Source organism: Benincasa hispida, chromosome 9 (assembly GCF_009727055.1).
Source record: "Benincasa hispida cultivar B227 chromosome 9, ASM972705v1, whole genome shotgun sequence".
NCBI lineage: Eukaryota > Viridiplantae > Streptophyta > Magnoliopsida > Cucurbitales > Cucurbitaceae > Benincasa > Benincasa hispida.
In genome coordinates, this window is record NC_052357.1 from 35,933,426 (window position 1) to 35,942,962 (window position 9,537).

Here is a 9,537-nt window from a genome sequence, read left to right on the forward strand (position 1 = left end):
CCCCTTGGATTTTTCAAGTTTGCAAAATTAGTCGTGACATGGTTTGTAGCTCCATTGTCCACATACCAATTCGGATCAACCACTCTTTCTTGACCAGCAAAACGATTGGACTTTTCGGCAGCTATGAATGCGGTGGGGTTGGGTAGGGTATTGTTACCAGGATTTGAGCTCTATCCTCCCCTGTTCTGTCCAAAATTCCCAAAAAAATTCTTTGTTAAAACGATTAAAGCACAAAAGGGTTGAATGTCTATATTTATCGCAAACTTGGCATGTAGGTTTGTTGCCATGACCACAACCTCGTCCTCGACCAATGTTGGAGTTGCCATTGCCTCCTCCACGTTGTTGATTAAAGGAGGGTCGAGAGTTGGTCTGATGGTAGCTGTTTATCTGTCTAGATTCATTGGAGTTTTGACTTTGGTGTTCCAATCGTTGCTCATAGATGAGGAGCTTGGACTGCATATCCAACCAAGAGATATCCGGTTTACCTTGTATGACAGCGATGATCGGATTGTAGACTTTTTCCAGATCGAGAATAACCTGAGATATTAAATATCGTCTAGGTACAGGACTTCCAGTCTGTCCTAAGTTATCTGCATTAGTTTTCATAATGTGTAAATAGTCCTCCATTTTAAAGTTACCTTTCTTGGTAGTCTGAAAAACATGGCGAAGAAAATCTTCTTCTGCTCTTGATTGCACACTGAAGAGTTCTTGGGTGGCTTCCCATAGATCCTTAGTGTTGTTGAAGCCTAATAGTTGCAAGGCTACTTCAGGGGTCATTGAGTTATAGAGCCATCCGAGTAGTAGGAGATCCATTGTGACCCATTGTTCGAACAGAGGATTTACTGTTCTGGAGCGAGCGAAGCTCTACGAGGCTTCATCGGTGCTTTCGACAACATCCCCAGCTTTAAGGAGACCAGAATCTTCAGTCATTGCTGAGACGAACTTCAGAGGACAGGATTTTTCACCTGTGAGATGGCCTTCTAGTTTATAGCTTCTTAGGATGGGTAATGCGAAGGTTTTCCATAGTAGGTAGTTGTTTCAGTCGAGTTTCACGAAGGTGATTTGGTTCAACAATTGATTCAAGGTGGGTTGGTGAAAATGGTGATGGTTGAGGAAGATGAAGCATTTGAAGAGGCGTTGGCCATTAGTTTGGCTTTGATACCAAGTTAGAGAATTAAAAACGGCAAGGAAGATGAAAGGGCAAAAAGGAGGTGAAGCGGTAAAGAGAAGATGAGAGGTTTCCTTGCAAATATTTCTTTGTATTTTTTTGTTTCCCTTGTATTCTGTGTTGGTATACAGAGGCTTAAATAGCCTTATACAATTTTAGTAATAAAGAATAACAAATATATTTGTACACTTTTGATTGGTTGGGGTAAATATTCCCTCTAACAACTTTTCCTTCTAGAATGACGATGAAATGGATTGAGGGTGCTGACTGTTTGTCCATATGTGTTACTGACGTGTTCTTCTCTTTCTCTAACAATATCAGCAATACATTATATCACATATCGATCAACTTTCAAATATGTTAAGATATCAAAGCAACTTTTAAGAATATTAATAGTATATCAGTAGTGGATTACATAACACTCAACTTTCAATTTTATTAATAGTACATCAGATATTAAATTTTTTTTTTTTAAGAATATTGATAGTATATCAATAATGTATTTCATAACAATCAATTCTCAAAAATATCAATAACATATTAGACATCAAACAATTTTCAAGTATATCGATTCTCCAAAGAGGTCATAATTTACTTTAAATTTGGTATATCAATAGTACATCTAATAACAATTAGCATATATTAGCAATATATCTAACATCAATCAACATTAAATCAATTACTCATTTTGAAGTAAAACACGTGTGTTTCATTTTATATGCATGGCATTCTAAGTGTATGAACATTATATCAAATATAAGACACAACTGTGCATCAGACATTGTCAATAAGTAAATACTTATTTTGAAGAAAACATGTGTACTTCATATTATAAGTATGATATTCTAAGTGTATTTATAGTATATAAGATATAAGTGTATCAAATGCCAATCAGTAAATACATTATTTACTGATATGATTAAGATGAAGTATAGCATATCATCTATAAATTTTTAACATCAAATATGTCACTTAACGAATATACTTGACGAGTACATCAATAACAGAGCGTATTTTAGACTTTTACTTTCTAATGTTTGGGCTGGGCAGACATTTTGCTAAATTTGAAAAAAAAAGAAAAAGAAAAAAAGAAAAAAAGATAAAAAAAGAAAAAAGTGAGGGCAAGCTTTCCAATTTCATATCTATTTGTTTAATGCATGCAACAATCCCTATATTATATTTGTTATTTTCTTATTTTCTTTTAGTTCTTTTCAATCTTCAACTTAAATTTTATTTTTTACTCAATCAAATGGTCCAAATTTAAATCCCTTTTTTACTTCACTTCCCTGTCCTTTTAAACTTCATCTTCTTCACAATTTTTCTAACTCTCCATTACTTTACAATCCTCAGAATTAGCAAAAAGTCCACCATTATTTTTCTCTCTATGTTCTAAATTTCCATTTTTTCATCTTCGTGAGACAATTTTTTTTATTGCATTGTGAGGATTAAATTGCATAAGCTCAAATTTGTTTATCCACCATTTTTAGAGAGTTTATTGTGTGTTTTAAAGCTTCCAATCACTGTAATTGTGGGATCGATCCTAACCCGTGAAAAGGATCATGTTTGCTTTTGAATCCATAAAAGGAGCAAGATAGCAATTCAACTTTAATCCATGCATAGAGTTCAAAGAAATCCTTATTCAATATCATATGCGGCACTTGGAAAATTGGAGTAGGTCAAGTTTGACCAAACCGCTATAAAATTTATGGTGTCTTTTTGTTTAACTCTTTCCAAATTTAACTTTGCAAATAACTTTAGTTGCATGCCATGGATTATTATTCTTATTGGTCGAGGTTGATTAAATTATCATTCCATACTTTTTATCAATCTTGTTATTTAGCATGAATTAGAATTTCTATTAATTTATTTTAAAATTTGTCTAATTAGTTTAATTTGAGCATAGCTAAGAAAAGGAAGATTTCCAAAAATAGAAAAATAAGGAACATTGTTTACACAAAATAGCAAAATTTCAATCTATTTGATAGAGGCTGATTGAAGTATATAAGTGTTTATAAGTGGTTTTTGCTATTTTCTATAAATAGTTTGACATTTTTTCTATCTGTAAAAATTTCGTTTAAGAAAAAGTTCAATTAAACCCAATTCATTCTCTTCCTCTAGGATTTTACCGATCCAACATAAACAACTTCCATATGACGCAATGAAAAACATGGAACATTAGTTGAATAAATGGTATTTTTTATATACGGTACAACAATTTATTGATACACCAAAAATAATTAATGTATATCAATTGATTTATATAACAATTACAAAGTATATCATGTATACATTTTTTATACAAAAATGACGTAAATTGGAGTAATAAGAAAAAAGAAATTAAATTTAAATTTTTTGCTATATTTGGATTAATAAAATTTTTTGCTATGTTTTCAAACTAAGTTAAAGAAATAAAAGGAAAAGAATAATGAGTTAAAAAAATATAGTCAAAGAGATATTTTAGAGTATCCATTCAAGTTCAACCTATTAATTTTAGAATCGATTGCTATCAATTGCCTAGATTGCGAAGTCATTTATCCCAGTTGCTCTTCTTGAGGTTAATTTTTTTTCTTGCCTAATTACTAATTCTTAAATCATTTTGAAACTAGTCAATTAGATAAGGCTCTATGACAATACGATCGTACGTCATTACTAAAAAATATTTGTTAAACAGTGAAATCAAAGATACTGTAAATTTACATAAACATATGTCATATGTCCACAAGTAAATCGAACCATAGAATTAAAATGATCAGCCAATCATGATTTCAAAATAAAACTCCAGCAAAAAAAATTCATGAACATCAAGAAAATAAATAACAAAGCAAGAGCATAGAGGGTTTAGCAAATGATCCTATTTCATCTTCGAAATAGTACCGCTATCCAAGCTCCAAAACTTAAGATTGATTGGTTTCGAAAAGACTATCGATTGGCAATTTAATTTTGGAAAACGTGACATCATCGCAATGCCGATAAGCTAAGTAGTATCGCGATAATATCGAGCTAGCTTGGGTCTTAGTGAACCACAACGTTGACCCACACTAACAAACTCAAATCTTTGAAGTATCGTGACGCTCTCACCTTTTGTGCTCTAAGGTTGTAAGTGTGAAGTAACGCCATTTTTAACATTAGAACGCCCTAAAAACGCATAATTTAACCTATTTTTCTCTCTCTTCATTCCCTAGGTCCATTTTGGCCTCCATAAAGGCTCTTTACCTCAAACAATTAACAACAAAACTAGCTATTAATAAGTCCCAGAGAAGCACATTTCGAATACTTTCACCACCCCAAACATACAATTTTGCTAGTCTCGAGCAAAATATAGAATATGACTGTAGGAAATTCAAACATGCACGCAATTGATTCAGACCTCAGTGTTCAAAAAAACCTGTCAGATCCTTTATGCAAAAATGTTTAAGCATATTGTCTCGTTAAGAAATTTCAAGGGCATATCCCACCAAGGCCCTTTCATTTAATTCTTATTAGTTTACTATGTTTTTAATAAAACTTCATCTAGTTTTCCTCTTACTTTGGTTCTTCAAAACTAAAAAGAAGAACCCCTCAAGATAAAATACCTTAGTTTTGGCTTATCCATATTGGAGATGAAATATATCCAACTACGAGCAATGTGTCTATTGATTTCGTTAGTGGACCACTGTTATTTACTTCCTCAATTGAGCTAAGCTATTTCTCCCACTTATAGTTACAATCTAACATTTATGTATGGTTTTTAAAGAGAAGTAGAACATTTTGAATCTTTTGTTAATTACTCCTATAAATATCCTCAATCTATCCTACAGTTATTAAGAGTAGATTATTCTCATTTATTACTACAAAAACTCAAGACTGTCTTAAAAGTAAACAACAACCTCTATTAGAAAATCCACACTGTCATGCAAGATTCTATTAACAGTCATATTTGTTATTCTAATCAAAGGGTAATTACCTTTTCCAGCTAAAAGTTTAATCAAAAGAATGGTTAATCTTTGATCAGATGTTTAAAAGCATTAAGTATACAAATACATGAATGAATTGTTGCATAATATAAATCTTCTAATTAAATCAAGAATAAAATAAATTACTAATGATTTCAACACAAACATGCAATTAATCGATTGAGAACGTAAAGTATTTAAAAAGTTCTATCGAACTCAAATAAGTTTCATGGTTAGAATTAAAATCTATCCTATAATTTGCATGATCTTAAAAACAATTTCTTTAAACACACAGCTGGGAAAGTGTTTAGTAATGTTCTTAAAAATTTTGGGAGTTTTAAGATCAATTTTGCACAAGCTTTTCTGTCTTTTTCTGGTAAGAAATCTACTAGAACCTACCAGGGAAAAAGACAATGAAATTTAACCGTAGACTTATAGACTACATTTTAAAAGAAAAAAAAAAAGCTTACGAAAAATTTGATTTTAAAAAATCCCCAAATTTTTTTAACACCAATACCAAACCCTAACCCCATTTGATTAAAGAAAATTTTCGTTTGAAGTCGAATCGTCAAAAGATTTTCAAATGGATTTCAATAAACGATCCTTTCGTTTGAAATCTATCGATACATGTGTAAACTTCAATATTAAATATTATAGAAATTGAGTTATTTAATACCGACTTATAAATTACCCAAACATCCCCTAAATATATACAATGAGTAGTAAACATTAGAAAATTAGCTCAAAAATCTGAATATATATTGAGTTTTAGTAATTTTATCATTATTAGTTGAAATCCTCACATTGTAATGTCATCTGTATTTTCTTTTTTTCAAAAGAGATATATTTACAGATTTACAAAACTTTCATAAACGACTCTCAGGCTATGTTTAGTCCAAGATATAAGAGTTGGAGAGAGCCTAGTTGTTAACTCGTCCAAGGAGTACTTAAATCCAACGTGAGTCTCACAACTAAAAAACATATATTTGATAACTTATTAACTTCTTACCTGTAAGTTCAATTATTAAACAACTTTTTAGATTGAGACTAAACAATTTCACTTCTTACTATAAATATTTTCCTATATTTTATATATGATAAAAAATCATTAATTTCTAATTAGATAATCTATGGATCTTAAATTGATCATATACCTAATGTTGTTTGGAACCAAAGGATTTGGATCAACTTGGTGCAATAAAGTACGGCATCGAAATAGACAAATCATCAATGATGTCTTCTAACTAAAAAAATGTTCTCAAACATAATAAAGGATCCTATATTTTCATGTCCATTTGGAGTTCTAAAAGCCTCTATTATCACCATTAAATTAATTATAAATATGATTTATTTTAATCAACATTTTTATGAATCTTACTATTGTGTCTATCTAACCTCTGTTTTCTTCTTTAATTTTAAATTTAGGTTAAATTACGAGTTAATTCACGAACTCGTATATTCGTGATTATTTCATTTTTGAATTTTGAATAAAATCTAATAGATCTTTATGTTGGAAAAAAACCTTCCACTGTTAGTGGATGAATTAACAGAAAAATAATAGAGCAATTAAAAGAAAATAATAAATCTGGAAACACACAAATTAACGTGAAAATACTCCAAACTAGAAAAAAAACCACAGACCAGAAAAATTCAACTATTGTGAAAATTATCGTAATCACACAAAAATCTCTTCCCAGCCCATATTATAAAAGAAGTCTCTTAAATTTTCTATACTACTCACACCTTTTAATCTCACTCGCAAACCAGAATATAAAAGAAAATTTAACCAAAGCTTGCACACGACACACCTAAGCTTAAAGTGTTTCGAACTAGGACAATTTGAAACCAAAGACAATTGCAACTCAATACTTTGTACTTTCAATTTTGTGTCAATAAATAGATCTTTGTACTATAAATATAGTGCCTTATAATTTCTTAATTGTCAAATTTTGTAACCAATAACTCCATAAATTTCAATTAGGACCGATCAATATTATAAAAAAAATCTACAAATTGCCTAGCAGACATAATTGAAGATTTTTTGTCTTCATTAGACATAAAATTCAATTTTACATCTAATAAATCAGTTAATTTTTTCAAAAAAAATTCAAATATGTTAGGAATTTATTGAAAACAACATTAAAAGATAGGACCTATGTGTACAAAATCAAAAGTTCAAAAATAACTTTGAAGTTATTTTAAAGTTTAAGGACGAAATGGACACAAATTTAAACTCGAAAGTTTTTAGTGAATAAACTTATAATTAACAAAAAGTTTATTATATATTTTTATATATTTGATAAAGAGTAAATTAAAAAAAAAAAAAGAAAAAAAAGAGGGAAATGGAGGGGTTGGTGAGTGAAGTAAATATCAGAAAGATATTGTTGTCGAATGATTGTCGAAACAAGTTGAGAAATGGTGGGTCGAGGTATTTGGTTGTTGTCACATTCTTTCCCTTTCTCTACATATTGTTTTGTCCCTCTTCTTTATAGCATCTCTTATGACAATTATTATTTTTCATCTCCAACAATCTCTTTTTTAAAAGAAATAATAATAATAATAATAATAATAACATTAAACCATGCATCTATTATTGGTTCTTCCCTCCAATAATTTTAATATGTACTTGATGAAATTTTGTACTTTTTTTAATTGATACATATCATCTCTCATTTTTTTGATAATATAAAGTTTAATTGTTGACTTTTCATTAGGTCAAATATGATTATAGAAATATTAATTTGAAGATACTTACATGTATGTTAATGGTTTAAAGAAAGTTCAACTCTGATTTTAAAGATTTTAGGGATATCAACAAATATGTGAAGAAAAATAACCTAAGTAGTTAGATGAACTTATGCATGACTTAGCCTATAAGTAGACACATTCATTAGATGAAATGTAGAGATGTATGAAAGAAAAAACTTATTTGTAATGTTGCTGTAAAATCCCCTTTGATTCAATAAAACTTGCTCCCTTATAGTGGATGTAGGCACCTATTTGCCAAACCCTTTAAAAATTTGTTGTCTATCTTCTTCTTTTTATCTTCAACTTCTTCTTACCTTTGTCTTCAACAATCAAATCTTCATTCAAGTTGCAAAAATTTCATAAGAGAAAGAGAGAGAGATAGTCAAGAGAGAGGGGAGAATTTGTGAATTGATTAATTCCATCGCTCTCTTTCTTCAAAATTAGTAAAAGTTTTGTTGCATGAGCGAGTGAAGGAGAGTGTGCCATGTATCCTAATTTGTAGTTATAATCTCCTTCATACACATGTAAATTCTCAACAAATTAGTATGAGAGCAAGAAAAGTTCAAGAAAAAAGCTCCAAAATTTACTTTTTTGATTACAGATGGCAGTGGCACGTTATGATATTAAAAAATTTGGTAGAAAGGGAGACTTGCTCTTTGGAAAATAAAGGTAAAGGCCATTCTTGTCCAACAAAAGGCTTTGAAAGCCATTATTGATCTAGACAAATGTCGTAAAACAATGGCCAAAGAAGAAATGAAGAGTGCAGCTTATGGTTCAATTGTATTGAATTTAAGTGATAATGTCCTTAGAAAAGTAATTGATAAAGAAAAAACAGCATATGAAATATGGGTTAAATTTGATGAACTATATCTCTTAAGATCAACCTAATCATGACAGCAGTTATTTTCCTATAAAATCGATTTTGATAAATTCTTACCGAAAATCTAAGTGATTTCAAGAAGCTATCTATGAAGGAATTGAATTCCTCAATAGAAACGCGTGAATACATGTGTCAATGAAATTCGTTTTGAAAAACTTGAATAATGGAGAAAATATAACGCATAGAACATGTACATGATGAACATTAATTCTATAGTATGCTATTAGGGAAAGAGAAAAACTTACCCTTGAAGATCTTCTTCTTGGAAATCCTCTCTGTGTCATGAGCCCTTCGTATTGTGAAATTCTCCCTTGAAGTTGAAGCTCCATCTGAGAACACGACCAAGGAACTTCTTTGGGCACCACCTTGAGGAGACCTCGCTAATCTTAGGACAAGAATCTGGGATTATGGGATCCTTAATTTGGTAGATAGAGTTCTTGTGAGAGGAAACTTTTTTGTGTGAGGGAGATTTTTTATGATATGTACCAATGAATCAACATCACAGAAAAAAAATCTCCTCTTTTCATGAGTGAGTTGAAGATGAAGAGGTTGGAGATGAATGAAGTGGTTGGAGAGGAAGTTATAACACCCTTCCACACTTCACAAATAACTCCCAAGAAGAATTATTTCCTTAAATTCAAATTTAATTTAAATAATTTATATATTAAATCAAATTTAATATATATAATTGAATAAATATTAATAAATAAATAATTAATAAATTAATAAATTAAATATATATACTTTTAACTTAATTTGAATCATTTTCAAGTAACAGTCTCTCACATAACCTATAGTTTTAATATGAA

General features: G+C 30.1%; 1 long non-coding RNA gene across 1 annotated transcript; it reads right to left on the minus strand.

The window, feature by feature from the left end:
* Positions 1–1,212: 1,212 nt before the first annotated feature.
* LOC120085397 lies at positions 1,213–9,288 on the minus strand. Its single transcript, XR_005483916.1, has 2 exons — positions 8,974–9,288; positions 1,213–1,476 (listed from the first exon to the last, which is right to left on the minus strand). It is a non-coding gene; the product is annotated as an uncharacterized LOC120085397 (long non-coding RNA).
* Between the last annotated feature and the right edge of the window lie 249 nt (positions 9,289–9,537).